Source organism: Oxyura jamaicensis, chromosome 4, assembly GCF_011077185.1.
Source record: "Oxyura jamaicensis isolate SHBP4307 breed ruddy duck chromosome 4, BPBGC_Ojam_1.0, whole genome shotgun sequence".
NCBI classification, from domain to species: domain Eukaryota; kingdom Metazoa; phylum Chordata; class Aves; order Anseriformes; family Anatidae; genus Oxyura; species Oxyura jamaicensis.
Genome location: NC_048896.1, coordinates 15,876,570 through 15,890,579, shown reverse-complemented (window position 1 = coordinate 15,890,579; position 14,010 = coordinate 15,876,570). Strand labels below are relative to the sequence as shown.

At 47.2% G+C, this 14,010-nt stretch overlaps 1 protein-coding gene across 10 annotated transcripts in view; it reads left to right on the top strand.

Annotated features, from left to right (window-relative positions):
- The window catches only part of LOC118167252, a 237,830-nt gene that overhangs the window by 211,583 nt on the left and 12,237 nt on the right, over window positions 1-14,010 (top strand). For 7 of the 10 annotated variants that reach the window (XR_004751048.1, XR_004751047.1, XR_004751046.1 and 4 more), the window contains one exon: window positions 569-681. The gene's annotated coding sequence lies outside the window, so the exon portion shown is untranslated. Of the gene's footprint in view, window positions 1-568; window positions 682-3,818; window positions 4,826-6,012; window positions 6,015-8,365; window positions 8,488-9,174; window positions 9,288-9,380; window positions 13,343-14,010 lie in introns of those variants that run through there. The other 3 variants (XR_004751054.1, XR_004751056.1, XR_004751053.1) reach the window with 3 other exon arrangements.

Sequence of the window (14,010 nt, the reverse complement as noted above, 5' to 3'; positions counted from 1 at the left end):
TAATTTCTAAGGTAGATGAGATGAGAGTTAGTCAAGGAAAGCCAATATCTTCCTTTCTGTACTTTCTAGCCTCAGGAAAAACACAACCTGTGTTTCTGGTGCCATCATGATAAAACTGTACTTCAAAAATCCATCTATACCTGTGCTGCTGGTAAGTGCTAGGTTATTAAAGTGATGAGAACTGTTCCCATCTGCCAGGTGATTTCCATCACGGTGCTACCATTACCTAGGGCATTCCTGTCCCCCAGAGGGAAGAAACTTCCAGGGACAGCCTTGTCCGAGGGAGCTGCATGCTTATGGGCTGTGGATTTCATTTCACAGCTGGGGAAGCAGCTGCCGTCGGAGATGGTAGTAAATGGCAGTGTCATGAGAAGGGACCTGAACCTGTGCGAAGGGTCAGCTCAGATGAGGGAAATCTCAGACGAGGCTCATCTGTGTTTTTTTCCAACCAAATCCTCTGTTTGTTCACTGCTGGAGAATGTCACTAGGCAAGGGTGTGTTGCTGCCCACATGGACACGGTTTTGGTTTGTTAGTCTTGTGTCTTACACTCATTTTTTTGCTTTTTAGGGAAAGTGCCCTTTTTGGGTGGCTGACCGACCCTAAATCGCCTCGGGATTGCCTAAGAGAAGGAGCGCGAAGCAGCAAGGCCTCAAGCAGTGTGGGCTGGGAGCTGACATCAGGTCACTTTCTGACTATTCATTTACGTGTCCGGGTCTGATAAAGTTTCATTGTGAAGCTGCCAGTTTCCTTCCAAGGGCCGCGAGGATGGCTCCGTCGCGGCTCTGAAGGAAATGGGGATGGGGTGGAGACTCACCCGAAAAACCCATGAAATATTTTACAGGCGAACTACAGAGAAACCGGAGGGAAGCCAGGGCAGGGCGGGAAGGGGAGTGCTGCACGCAGACGGCGGGCCGCAGACTTGGCTGACGCCGTGGGGCATTTGGCACTCCCAGGGAAGGGTAAATACAAAGATAACTGGGCAGGGGTGTGGGTGGGTAGCGCTTAGCTCCGAAGGGCCAAGTTTCCTGTGGCCTTTCACCCTCCTGCCCTGCAGTTCACAAGCTCTTAAATAGGAACGGAAAGGTCATCGCAGCCTTCCCCTGGTTTGGGACCGCTCTTTGGCGCTTTGCTTCTAGGGGCTGTCCTAACTCACCCCATGCCTGCGGTGACCCGCTGGCATGCAGCATCACCACCAGCTGAAACTGCACCCCTCCCAGGGGCAGAGCAGTGAAAAGGAGCTGGAGAGCGGGCTCCTTATCCCACGGAGATCCTGAGAGTCACGGGATCTGTGACGTGGTTCTGTTTCCACTGACAGTGTCTGTAGGTAGAGGCTTCAATGCAGTTTTATGCTTCTGTATCACATCTGTTATTGATACTCTTCTGCTCGAAACGGTGCGAATTTTCCATGATGACAGCAATGTGGGAGCTCGGAGTGAGATAGCAATAATAAGTAATTAGAAGTCATACTCAATTAGTCACGCCAAGTGCTCTAGACAGAGTGCTTTTCATTGCAAGTGACTCCCATGCACTTGCGCGCGCTGGCCGAGATTGCCCCCATTAATTTGCTGCAGGCGGTAGCGCTGCCAGGCAGTAGCAGAATTGATCACTTCACTGTACTTGCATATTAGTTTTACATGGAGATTCTGTGCTGTGGAGGACACAGATCATTAGCAAACTGCTTTTAGCTCATCTTTTACTCCTCAGCATCTGCCCTGCTTTCTCCTGCTGATGTTAGTAATTGATGGTCCATCATGTTGCCTCCAAAGAGATGCAGACAGCAGGGCATGGCCCTCGGAAGCCCTGCACGATTCAAGCCTTCTGTGCCACAGTTTTCCCCTCCATGAAGTCCTCTGGCATGGGAAATGCTCTAGGGAGCTAAGGTTTGCTGATCACCAAGTAAAAATGTGCTCACCCACCAGCAGGACGCAGCACTCTGGGGTGGACGTCAGCAGCTGCTGAAGAAATCCCAGCACCTTCCTCTGCTGCGTGGTTCCTTGAGCCATCTGGTCCCGCTCGCAGCCCAAGCCCTGCTTGAGAGGAGCACACGGGACACAAATAAGGCTAGAAATAATCGCTCTCCTGGAGTGAGTGATGTGGGAGCCTGGCCTGTCCCCTCACATTTCATGTTAATGATCTCTCCTGTGGAGAGGAGGGGGGAAGAAAAATTGCGGTGCAAAAACGGATTGCTGGAGGCACGTCCCTGGCATCCTTCTTTAGTTAATTTTTTGACTTAAATAAACAAGAAAAAAAATGAGATAAATAGGGAAAACATTTTTTTCTCTTTTTTTTTTTTTTTTTTTTTTTTTTCATTTTAAGTACTTTCAGTATTAATCAAGTCAGGCTTGATCATAAGCCATGTAGCACTGAATGAATGGCACAGAAATTGTATTCCCAGAAATTCCAGGTGGGCAGCTTATGGTGAGCATTTTAATTTTTATGGTGATTTCATTGGGGAGTGCATAAATACATAGAAAGGAGATCAACCACAGGACCACTAGTGCCACCACTGGCACCAAGGGACAAGTAGACGCTGTGTTTTGCCAGGGTTCATGGAAACACCAACCTAGCCTGGGGGCTTTGAAGCCAGGTTGATATGAAACTGATGGAGGAGCAACGGTTTCCCATCCTTCAATAAGTCAGGGTGTTGCTTTTAAGTGTGACTCCCCGTACATAAACCCAGCACGTACCCGATTTGGGCAGCAGTGCTCTTGTTGTGCACCCCAAATATTAAAGCCCTCTTGATGGTATCCAAGGACACTGGCAAAAAAATGATATATAGCTTTTTTTTTTTTTCTTTCTTCTCTGCATTCATTGATTTTTTTCAGGAGAGAAATGTTTCAGATGCTGTCACTTGATTGAAACAAAATCAAGTAAACCAGAAGCTGAAAAACTTCAGGACTGATTTCTGACAACAGTTACAAGTGGCTTAGTGGGATGAACTTCAGTGCTCTAATAAGATAAAGAGGAACAGAAAATTGATGTGATAAGAGATCGGTGAAATAGACATTTTTGATGTGCCACCCGAAAATATATGGTATTTTATTAAATTATTCTTTCAGTTGAAGGAATAGCATTTAAGCACAATAAGATTAGGAATTTAAAAGACTTCAAGAGAGCTTCATTTCTCAGAGAGCACATTCAGGGACATTCTGACATTTAATTTCTCAGCAAAATGTGAAGTGAGGCTAGAAAATGGGACACAATTAGCATTTACTTAAAACTTGGATTCAGTTTTGCATCAGTTCAAACAATGCAATCTGAACGGAGTGAATAATTTGCTCTGACTTTGCCTCTTTATTTCTGCTTACGACTGTTTTGTGAACAGCTTGCAAATTTCTCAAATACACCCATTCTTTTCTGGGAGGTACCAGTTATTCATCAGATAAATCTTATGAGCAATTCTCAGTCTTCCCTTGCTCAGTTCTATATTTAGATTTTCTGCTACGGTAGCCAATATTGAGTGGAGGCTTAGGTCACCCATTACTATTTCTGCTCTCTGAGTGCAAATACATATGGTTCTGAGAACCAGACAACTTGAAATGTCCTCTAATTTCTGCTAATGTACTCCTTTTCTCAACACTGCTCAGAAATAAATTTAAAAGGAAAATGTGCAAGTATGAATTGACCTCAGCGCCTTTTTGAGATGCTCTTGCAGATATTTGATGTACTATTTTCTGAGTTCTCATTTTAAAAACACTGAATAGAAGAATCTGAAGCAACATTTAGTAGGGGTGGGTAGAAATCGCCTCTCAAGTTAGAACTCCTTTTTTCCATTGCTCTCTGTAGAGACCAAGCTTAGGTGACCAGCCTAGATTGAGCACCTCCTTTTTAGATATCCAAATTTACATGAAATGAATCCTATCCACAGTAAAAAAAACAAAAACAAAAACAAAACAAACAAAATTCTCACACAGCGTTTTATTGAAAAAAAAAAAAAAAAAGTTTCCTATCAGAAAATCCATTTGAGCAGACACATTTCAATCACTGCTGCCTATTCTTGAACACACAGAAATGCATGCAGGACCTTTATATTAAGTCCGGGCTTAAATCTAGTTTTGCTTAGAAGATTTGCTGTGATTTATCATGTAAGTTCAGCACGGATCAGGCTGATGGGCACAAATCTCTGTTTGTATTGTGATTAACCCAAGTTAAACCCTCAGCCCATCATTCCCCTTCTGTGGGCTCCCGAAGAGCAGCACTGCTGTATCTCCGTGCTGCTGCTCCCTGCCATTCAACGCACTTTTTCTTGCTATGAACTATTAGGGAACGAACGATGCATCACTTGAAATGGAGACATTACTGCTCTGGAGGTTTCCTGATGCTATTCAGGGCTCCACGTGGAATTCCGGATCCATTCCCATCACCGAGTGCTGCGCTGAAAATGTCAGGCGCCGCACGTGCTCGCTCCACAGGGGTTTCTGTCAATATACACTTTCTGTTACCCAATTTAGATGCAGAACATCGAAGTCTTGAGCGTTTGATTCAAAATTCAACAAATAACGAGCACCAAGGGTGCAGTTCTACATTGCCTTGAAAAATAAAATCTCCTTTGAGCTGTGAAAAACAAGGTACTCGGTGATTTTACCTTGAGTTCTACACCTGAAAGAAGGCTTTGGAGATTGAGCCAGTGAGTAATCTTTTTAACTACCGGCAGCTGAGCTCTTTGAAAGCTCTCCCCAGGTTACCCCCATGGTTTGTAATCAGATGTGCACAATAAATGTTAACGAGGGGGGGGGATTATGGGGGTTTGGCTAAGCAATGCAAAGGTTTGTTTGCTCGTAGGGGTGAGAGGTCCAGAAACCCAGCAGAGCTCCCCCAAAGGAGGTGAGTGGCCTGGTGGTACTGGCTTGAGGGTTTTTCTTCTGGGCTTTTTCTTCGCTTCTGGAGCAGCGCTGACATTACCTTGGGAGGCTGCGGGGAGGTGGTGAGCAGGGGGGCAGCTCGGTGAGCGGTGGGGTGCAGGTACGTTTGTGCTGGGTGTCATCCAGCCAGCCTCAGGCTCGGTGCCTGGCTGCTGCAATGGGCTGGGCTGGTGGTGGAATGATGTCATTTCTGCAGAAATGACTTCTGTGACCTATGGCTATTTGCTCTGCGAGGTGGCTGTGAGCAAGCATCATTTTTTAACTGTTCTTGTCAGCTGGTGCTTTCCCGAAGGTCTGGGTTCCCCCTACAGACACCCCTCTGGGTGCCTGGGAGCTGGGTGAAGGGGGGCGAGTCGGGTACTTGGTGGGCTGAGGCTCTGCCTGTTGCTGTCCCTCTCCCCCCAAATGATATGGGGCAGTAGGGTACCTGCACTCACGGATTTGGTGGCTCTTCTAGGTGTTTGTGGTGTGTTTTTGCTTGTGTGGCTTCTACAAGCTTCATCTAAGCACCTGAGCAGGCTGCCTTGTGGCTACCTGCGTGCTAAGGCGATGCCCTGAAATCCCCAGGGGAGGCATTTCCCAGCTCCCTGGAGAACTAGCTGCCAGTCTGGGCTGTGCTCTCCCTGCCCTGCTCCTAGGCTCTTCTTGTAAGCTTTTTCTGCTTCCCTGTAGATGCCTCTGGTAGGCCAAGTCAGGGATTTGAGCAAAAGCTGTTCAGGTGTGTCACAGCAGTTTGGTGGCTGTCAGAAAACCTCTGTGTGTGTTCCTGCAAAGGTGTTTTTAGCTTGGAAAGCTGCCTGGCTGCTACCGCTTTATTGGTTTTAAGTTGTTCGCTCCTTTCAAGGAAGTTACTTGACTCCCAGCTAGAAAAAGATATGGAAATAGGAACAAACATCAATCAGAGCATGTAATAAAATCTTCTAGTCATCAGTGGATTGAACTGGTCTGGACCCTCTCCTTATATGCTGGAAGCTTGTAGAACAGACCAGGGTCATGTTGAGAACTCCAGTCTCCTTTGGTAAAAGGGTGAAATGAGTTCAGAAAAGAACAAACTTGAATATTAATAGATAGCTTTAAAGAAATAGTAGGAGAGCTAGTCGTCATGGCTCCCTGGCTGGCCCTGCTGTGTGAGAGACTTCTAAATCCAAGATGTGCAAGGTAAAGAAACCTGATAGCCAGAGCTGAACTCTGGGCTGTGCTATTAAATACAGAAACACTGGAGTCCCCCCAGGGATCTTACGGATGCTCCTGATCTCAACAGGAGACCTGAACCTCACTGCTGCTTCCAGGAGCTTCAGCTCTGCTCAAACCCCCATCCAGAGCTTGGTCCATTTCTTCAAAGCTCTTCAGGAAAGAGCAGGTGAGGATGAAAAAGATGGTACAGATGCTGATGCTGTTTGTCAGTGGTAACTCGCAGCAAAAGCCACAGGGAGGAAGGAAGTTTCTGTGCTGTGCCTTTCATTAAACAGTAAAGGCAGGAGAGGTGCTGTTGAGAAAGCTGTGACATTTTGGAGGAAGGGGAATCACAGCTCGCAGGTGTAACCTGAATTGACTATTACTGTGTAATGGTAGCCATAGCTACCCTCTGAAAAGAAGTGGAGGGACATGTGGAGGGCTGTCCTTAAGGACAGACTGAATGCCTCTCCTATCCACCCAGGGTGAGGCGAGCCATAGCTTCGGTAAGCTTTGTTCCTGGGGGTTTTGCTCTGAAGGTGGAAAAGAGAGAGAGTGAGGGCATGACAAAATGAAAAGACCTGCCGTGGTTCTAGGGTATAGTGTAAGCCTTGGCAGCTCAAGAATTCCCGAGGCAATAGGTGATACATGCTCGTAGAAAGGAAGATACCGCAACAAGATAAGGCAAGCCACTGGAAGCTTCAGATAGATGTGGAGAGAAAATAAAAGGATTAGGTAGGAAGGAGTTTTGTGAGGGGCACAGTGAAATTCTTCTGTGCATGTCCTTAGGGAACTGCAGGGCAAACTGAACATTTATCAGTGGGCAAGTGTTAAAAGCTGTTTGTGGGGGAGCTCTTCAGATTCCTACATAATATATTTGCTACGGGAGCTTCATTGCTTCAGTGACTGATTTGTTATAACAGCTGTTACAGTGGACAACCAAGGACGAAGAAAATAGTGATTGCTGCTTTAACAGAGTGGTAGGTTCCTGTTGTGCCTCAGGACACTGAGGTTTTTAACAGCATTTGTTTATTAATGCAATGCTGTCTATCCTGAACATTCCCAGACCCATGTTTGCTGCTTGCTTATCTCCAAAAATCATGATATTGGCTTAAAACTAGGAGGGTGAGGCCTTTGTTAGCAGTGAAATGAGCTGAAGGGCTCTGTGCAGACTGATGGCTGCTGAGGGACCTCTCAGGGATTGCCCCTTGCAGACATTGCCTCTTTTTATACATCTTTGTGCACTGGTGGCATGCACAAAGATGGCAACGTGGCATTCAGTTGTCCCCAAGTCCAGCTTGCTGCAGTAAATCCTACCAGCTTCTTTGAGACCAGTCGGGCAGACTGTGTACCTCTCGGTCCTTCTTGTTTTTCAGAAGTCAGCACACCTTTCCTCAGAAGCTGTCCTTGGCCAGTCTTCAGGTGAGATTCAACCTTGTAGTAGAGCTCAGAGAATATTTTCTTCTTTTCTTCTCTCTTCCACAGGGAAAAAGAAAAGCGATTGACTCAGTCCTGTGGCAGGTACCTGAGAACCAGCCTGCACCATGAAACTGAATCCCTCTTCAGTTTTCCTCCTTTGCCATGTGGGCTCCTCAGTAGTTAGGAGTGATCCGATGCTTTCCATCTGATGCTCTGGGTTCTGTGTGTCCCTTTTCTTGTAGTCATCATTGTTCCACACTCCAGCACAACTGACACAGTGCTGCTCTCCTGTGGAGGTTCTGAAACTTCTCTGGGTAGCCTGGAAGGCCTGGGGCTCTCCCTACCTTCTGCCCTGTCACCCTTACTGCAATCAGCCATCCAGGTGGGAATATCATCCTACATGTAGCAGTCTTCAGGGGCTGGAAAGCCTCTTGTTAGTCTTTTTCCCCATGGGAGGGCACAGAGGTGGCTGTCAGGTGGGACCATGCCACCTGCTGCCTTCCAGACCTCAGGCTGACCTGTACTGAGTGTCTCCTTCAAGGGGAAAATCTGGAAGGTGGCAAGTGAATCCCTCTGAGATGCAGCTCCTGCATCTTCTCAGATGCTCTGCTGCGTAATGGCTCATGGCTCTGCCTCCAGCTGTGCTCTATTAAATGCTTACTGGGGACAGATTGGCACTTCTATAGCTTGAGGCACTGGTGACCACAGAAAAATGTCCTTTCAACCCTATTTGTAGTTATATTTTATGCTGGAAGAAAAGTAAGTAAATTCTTGGTAGCGCATTAACCTTTGCCCTGTTAATATGCATCTCCTCAGCTGTTGCTGAATCTTGGAGAACAATGCTATTGCATGGCACAATGGCTTTACAATTGAGTCTCTTCTTTTAGGTTCCACTTATTTTCTCTAGCAGATGTTTTCATTTTTAAAAATCTTCTCAGTAGTTAACAGTAGGGGAAAAAGATGTTCAGAAGAGCGATGCTAGGAATACTTTTATGGTCCGTGCTGTTTGCTGTCTTGTGTTTGGCATCCACTGTGAGTAACTGCGGAAATTCTTCTGCACCCGTGGCAGTAAATATTGGTGTCCACTTTCTTCCACAGAGAAGTATTTCTGCACTTATTCCAGAAATTACTCTCCTTTGAAAAGAATTATATTAAATCGTTGAGATTTCCACTGCTGCTGTTGTCAGGATCACATTCAAGGACAGGATGTGATTATTTCTTTTTTTAGCGGTTTATAAATACAGAATCATTTGGATTCAACCTGTCATAAAAATTGTGTTAACTGCTCTGCAGCACATTTGATAACAAATAAGATGGCTCAGTGAAACCAAACAATCTTCAGCAGATCTAGTTCACTCGCAGCCACTCAATCCTTCTGTTGTCGTTCCCAGTTCACTGCTTTATCCACAGGTACAGCATTGGCAAGCGTTGTTTTATGGGCTCAGTGTGAGAAGCCTGCCCTGTCTTCCCACTGCAATGCTCAGGGGATCCTTTCCTGAAGGCAGTCTTTTATTTCTAGCCCAGTGCTGTGGCTGAGACCTGCCCCATGCTGCTGAGTTGGAGGAGATGCTTGTTGTGGGCAAGTGTTTAACAAATGCCAGGCACTGTTCTGGCTGGGGTTTATCTGCCCCCTGTGCTGTGCCTAGGTATTTTGCTGTTCACTTAATGTAGCTGACAAAAATAGGGCCGTCATGTTTTGAGTTCTGGTTTGCTTTGCAGTTCTCCATCGTGCTTCCGTCAGTGTTTCCCTGCAGAATCTCAGCTGTAAGCCTTAACTGCCTGCTTCCATGAGCTAGCCCACTGGGTCCCGTGCTTCCAAAAACTATGTGCAGGTAGTGATGCGGTACGTGCAATGATCCTTTGATGGGAAGTTTTAGCCTTTGGCCAGGTTTTAACTTACATGCAGAGTATCTTCTGCACGACAGCTCTCTGCCTTGAAGATCAGAGTAGATGAAAGAAGTGAAGATTGCCACTAGGGAATTGTTTGGACTGGGGAATTGTTTGGTTTTCTGAGGGATGGGTGCTGGGTGGACAAGGGGCTCTCTATAGCTCTTCATTTGGGTGCTTGTCCCAGCCATATGCTACCTACCTCTGTGAGTACAAAGCACAGAAATAAATACTTTGAGACAGCGTGAGCTTTGGCTTATCCCTGACGGATTTATGAGGGTGCAGGAGAAGATGGAAAGCCAAGTCTGAGCAGAAAGCGAGGGGAGCTGGGTGGCAGCAGCATGGGTGCTGTGCCCAGACCCCACATGGCCTGGAAGTGCTGGGTGTCCCTGCTGTGCTGCATGGCTTCATCCTGCCAAAGCCAGCCAGAGCTGGGTGTGCTCTGACCAGGGCTGATTCTGAAGAGAAATGCTTGCCAGCTGGAAGAGCTGAGGTCTAGAAAGCAGAGTGAGCAGCTCACTGGAGTCAAGGCCATCTTCTAAATGTTAACGGGCACATTGCAGGAGATGCTCAGCAGACACAAAAGGTCACTACTGCCCAGGCTTTCAGTAAAACAAAGGCCAGCTATTTTTAACCTAATTTCAAGTGGGAAGCCTAAAGCCATAAGCTGGCCTGATTGCAGAAAGCCTGGACTCGCCTGATAATCGGAGCTGTATGCGTGATGTGGGACTGTGACCACATACACGTTCACAAGCTGCATCCAAAAATCCCTTCTGAACTCTGCTAATGCAGTGATGGTTGTGGGCATGGTCTGACCTGCAGAGTTCTGCACTAAAAAGCAGCTCCTGAGTGTCCCCCCTGTAGGGGACAGGGAGTTTGGGAACTGAAGGTGGGAGCTACAGGCATAACTTGCATTACTTAATAATGCCCCCAGCTTCAGCTGCCCACTGCAAATGAGTGAAAAAGCAAAAGATTGTATTGATTGCCAAGAAAATGGGACGTGCCAGAAAGGATCTGATTTTCTGTTTGGGTAACCCAGGACTCCTTGGACATGTCCTATATGGAAAACAGCTTTGAATCCAAAGGTGTCTTTAAAAAATATATTTAAAATAGATCCATAGAGATCATGTTAATGTACCTGCTGGTTGGAGTGTAAGCATTGCCAGGAGGAAGTCTGCACCTGCTTTGTATGGCTTCCTTCACCCTGGAGTCCGAGCCAAGAGAAGCCACGTTCTGGTGCTGGACCACAACCTAATGTTCTTTTCACTGCTGGTGTAGAAAGTGGGACTTTATATAGGAGTATAGGTCTCTTAACACTTCTTCCTGGTGTAGAAGAGTTACCATGACTTCTTGGTGGACTTCATAAACTCTGCGGTCCCTGAACTAAGCTGCACCAGGCTTCATGCAAGTTCAGCGTGCCGCCTCTCTGGTGTGACAAAGCTGTGTCAAGGAAAGGGAAAAAAGAGCAAGTTTGGGCCAACTGGCCTTATTTCTCCTGAAATGGGATTTGTAGCAGGGCTTTTCTTGAATTTATGGAGCGTATGTGGAATACTTTTGACTTCTCATCAGTCTGCCAGTGAAGGCCTAATGCCCTTTTCCATAGCAGTGACAGGCATGGACTCTCAGCTGCAATTCTGTGTGGTGATGAAACTAGATCACCGCCTGATTACAGCACTCAGACCAGGAATGGGAGGACTTGTGAGTAGAGGAGCCGCTTGTTCCATCAATGGTCACTGAGGGCTTGGTAAAGCAGGTGGCTTTGCTCCTGGAGCACCTGAGCACATTGTTTCCCTTGGCAAACAAAGCTGAGCTGTGCCATTGGGTGGCTGCCAAGCACAGCATCGGGTCCCTGCCTGCAGCAGTGATGGAGAGGCTTCGTGTCTAAATTAATAAATGCAACACAGCCCGGGCCTGTTCTTGGCTGCCTTCTGACGAGCTCTGGTGGGACGCAGTCCTCAGCCTGACAGCCCCTCCTGCAGCCTGCATCAGCTAGCATTGCTGGCTGGTCCTGTGGTTCCCACTTCTCTGCTGCTCATCTGCCTTTGGGCCAGTGCAGGGGGTGCTGTGGCTCAGCTCCAGAGTTACATGCTGTGTTTTGGGGGAAGATGCTGCTGTGGTGGCGATTTTCAATGAGCAGGCACACAGCGTGCACAGCCACTGCTATTTCTAGAGGCTACGGTACTGCCGGACTTTGTTGTGCTCAAGAAGCACAAGCATGGCTTTCTGCAGTTCCGTAAGAGCTTTGGAGCTGTATGGCTTTAGAAAAAAACACACAGGTACCTCACTGGTGTGTGCTGCCCCTCTGGATCTGAGGGGTGCCCCCAGACCTCCCAAACATGCCTGGTGCTGCACTCACCAGCACTTGGCATTAGTGCTTCAGGCCTCTGAGGACACCAGCGTGTCCTCAGGCTGTCAGTGCACTGATAACACAAATGTATATCCTTATCTTATTTGTAGGGCTCCTGTCCCCGTGCTATGGGGTGCTGCAGAGGTCACTGAGCTCGTGCTTGCCCAGAAATTCCCACTGAAAACCACCGATAGATCAGAAATGTCAGTGCAGGGCTAGCTGTGGGGGCTCCCAAAGTGCATCACAAGTATGTTGTTACCTTCATCTTTCTTCTTTCCAGGCACAATTTTCCTTAAGGTAAAACTTGTACAGGATGTCTCTCCTTAAAGCAAACAACAGGAGCTATATCTCAAGGGGTGCAGATCAGCCTAACCCCAGCAGCAGAGCTGCTTTTTTCCCCCAAGCCTGCAAGAAGTGACAGGTCAAATGCTTCTTCCTCCAGATTTCCTAGGACCTGTGTATGGCTGTACCCTCGAGTCACAAACTTCCTTGTTTTTTTTTCCCCCTGCCCATCATAAAGCACTACACCAGGTGTTTGTACTTAACCTCCCTCTGCTCTTCAGCAGAACCATCTTGCAAAACAAAACCAAGCTGCATTTCCACAGTGTCCCGTGAAGCATCCTCACTGTGCCCTTCCCGGGGTTAATCACTGAAGTTAATGATAAAAGTAGTGCAAAGCAGCAAGGGGATATGTGCCTGCCTCGGTTTCAAGGCTCTTGCAGGCTGCCTGCTCCAAATCACAGAAGGGAGCTGATGCCACTGGTGAGGAGCAATGGTTAAAAAAGCCTTGGCTGCTTTCCAGAGAGCTGAAGTACTAATTAGGGCCATGGACAGTCAGCTAATTCAGACCTTAATGAGCCCCAAGGGACTGCAAGGTAACAAAAGCTCAGATGGGTACACCACTGTGCAGCCTTGAAGCTGGGCTGTTTTAGTACTAAGAGCCTTGATGATAAATGTGGCATCGTGCGTGGAACGGGGAGGAGACTGGAAAAGGAGCTTGTGAGATCTGGGTGATGGAGACAGGTGCAGCCTTCTCTAAGGGCAGTTTTCGCCCCCAAAAAGCCAAAAGCACCCCAGCGAGACTGGAGGCCTCTGCAGTGGAAAACAAGATGTGAAGTTGGGTTTTAGCCCTGGCGATGCAAAGAGGGGTTAAACCTGCTCAAAGGTGGGACCCAAGTCATCGTCTTGTTTTGAGGATGTTGGGCTGGATCTTAAATTTCTTGGTTTTCTTTTGAAGAGCCGTGGTGCCTTTCCTTTGCTTTGTTTCCTAGGAAAGCCCTTTTTGTGTGGGCATGGCCAACATGTAGTGTAGGATGCTTCCTTGCTGCCAGGACCCAAGTCAGATGTAAGGCAAAAAAGAAAAGCGAAAATCCTTACAGCTGTCCTTGCAACCTGCTCCCAGCGAACCCTGCGTACACCTCAATCACCCTCAGTGAGCTTTGCCTAATGTGCCGTGGTCCCTCTGGGGTTATGTGTGGCTCTTTCCACCAGCGCCTTCCTCACGTGGGTTTTTGCTCTTTCGAAGCATAACCACACGACTGGGAGCACAAACCATGAGATTTCCTTGTTGGGAGCATCCTGGCAAATGTGGGGTTGGCGGTGTGCTCCTGCCAGCCCGCTCAGACAAAGCAAATATTCCTGCCTCTGTCTGTGCAGGCATTCCTGCCCCGGTCTCCCTCGTGGGCTGTGATGGGCAGGATCTGGCCTTTAATCACAGGTTTTTGTGAAGGTTTGTGCCTGTACGGCTGCAGCACCAATTATCCCTGCATTTAGCCTGGTGAGAAGTTAGATGTAATTGGCACAATTTTGCTTCAAAGCTCATTTTAATGAATTAAATTTAAATTTAATGAACTATTTCTCAAATTTTTATATATTTTTTGTTTCCCTTAGTAAGCTAAAATGCTAATTGTGAAGCTGCTGAGCATAATGTTACACTGGTTTTGAGAGAGGGTGATGGAGAGGAGGAATTCTCTGTGCATGTGATGGGTCCTCCCAGCCAGAGGAACTTTAGGTCTCATCCAGGTGCCTTTCCCTCCTCAGTGGTCCTATTTACACATAAATTTGTATATATATAATGGAATATATATCTATGTATATGGGAATCGTCCTGGCACGGTTACAATTCTGTGTGTAAATAACAATGGCCTTTTTTTTTGCAGGCTGCTTCAAGCCCAGCCCTGCTGGGAGCCCCTTCCCTGTTGCCGAACTTTCACCCCAGTCCCTGCAGCAACGAATCCATCCCATTCATCACTAACCCATTAAAATTCTGTATACACCTTTATTTTCTATTACATTTAGCAAAGCAGGCTGATAGTAAACCT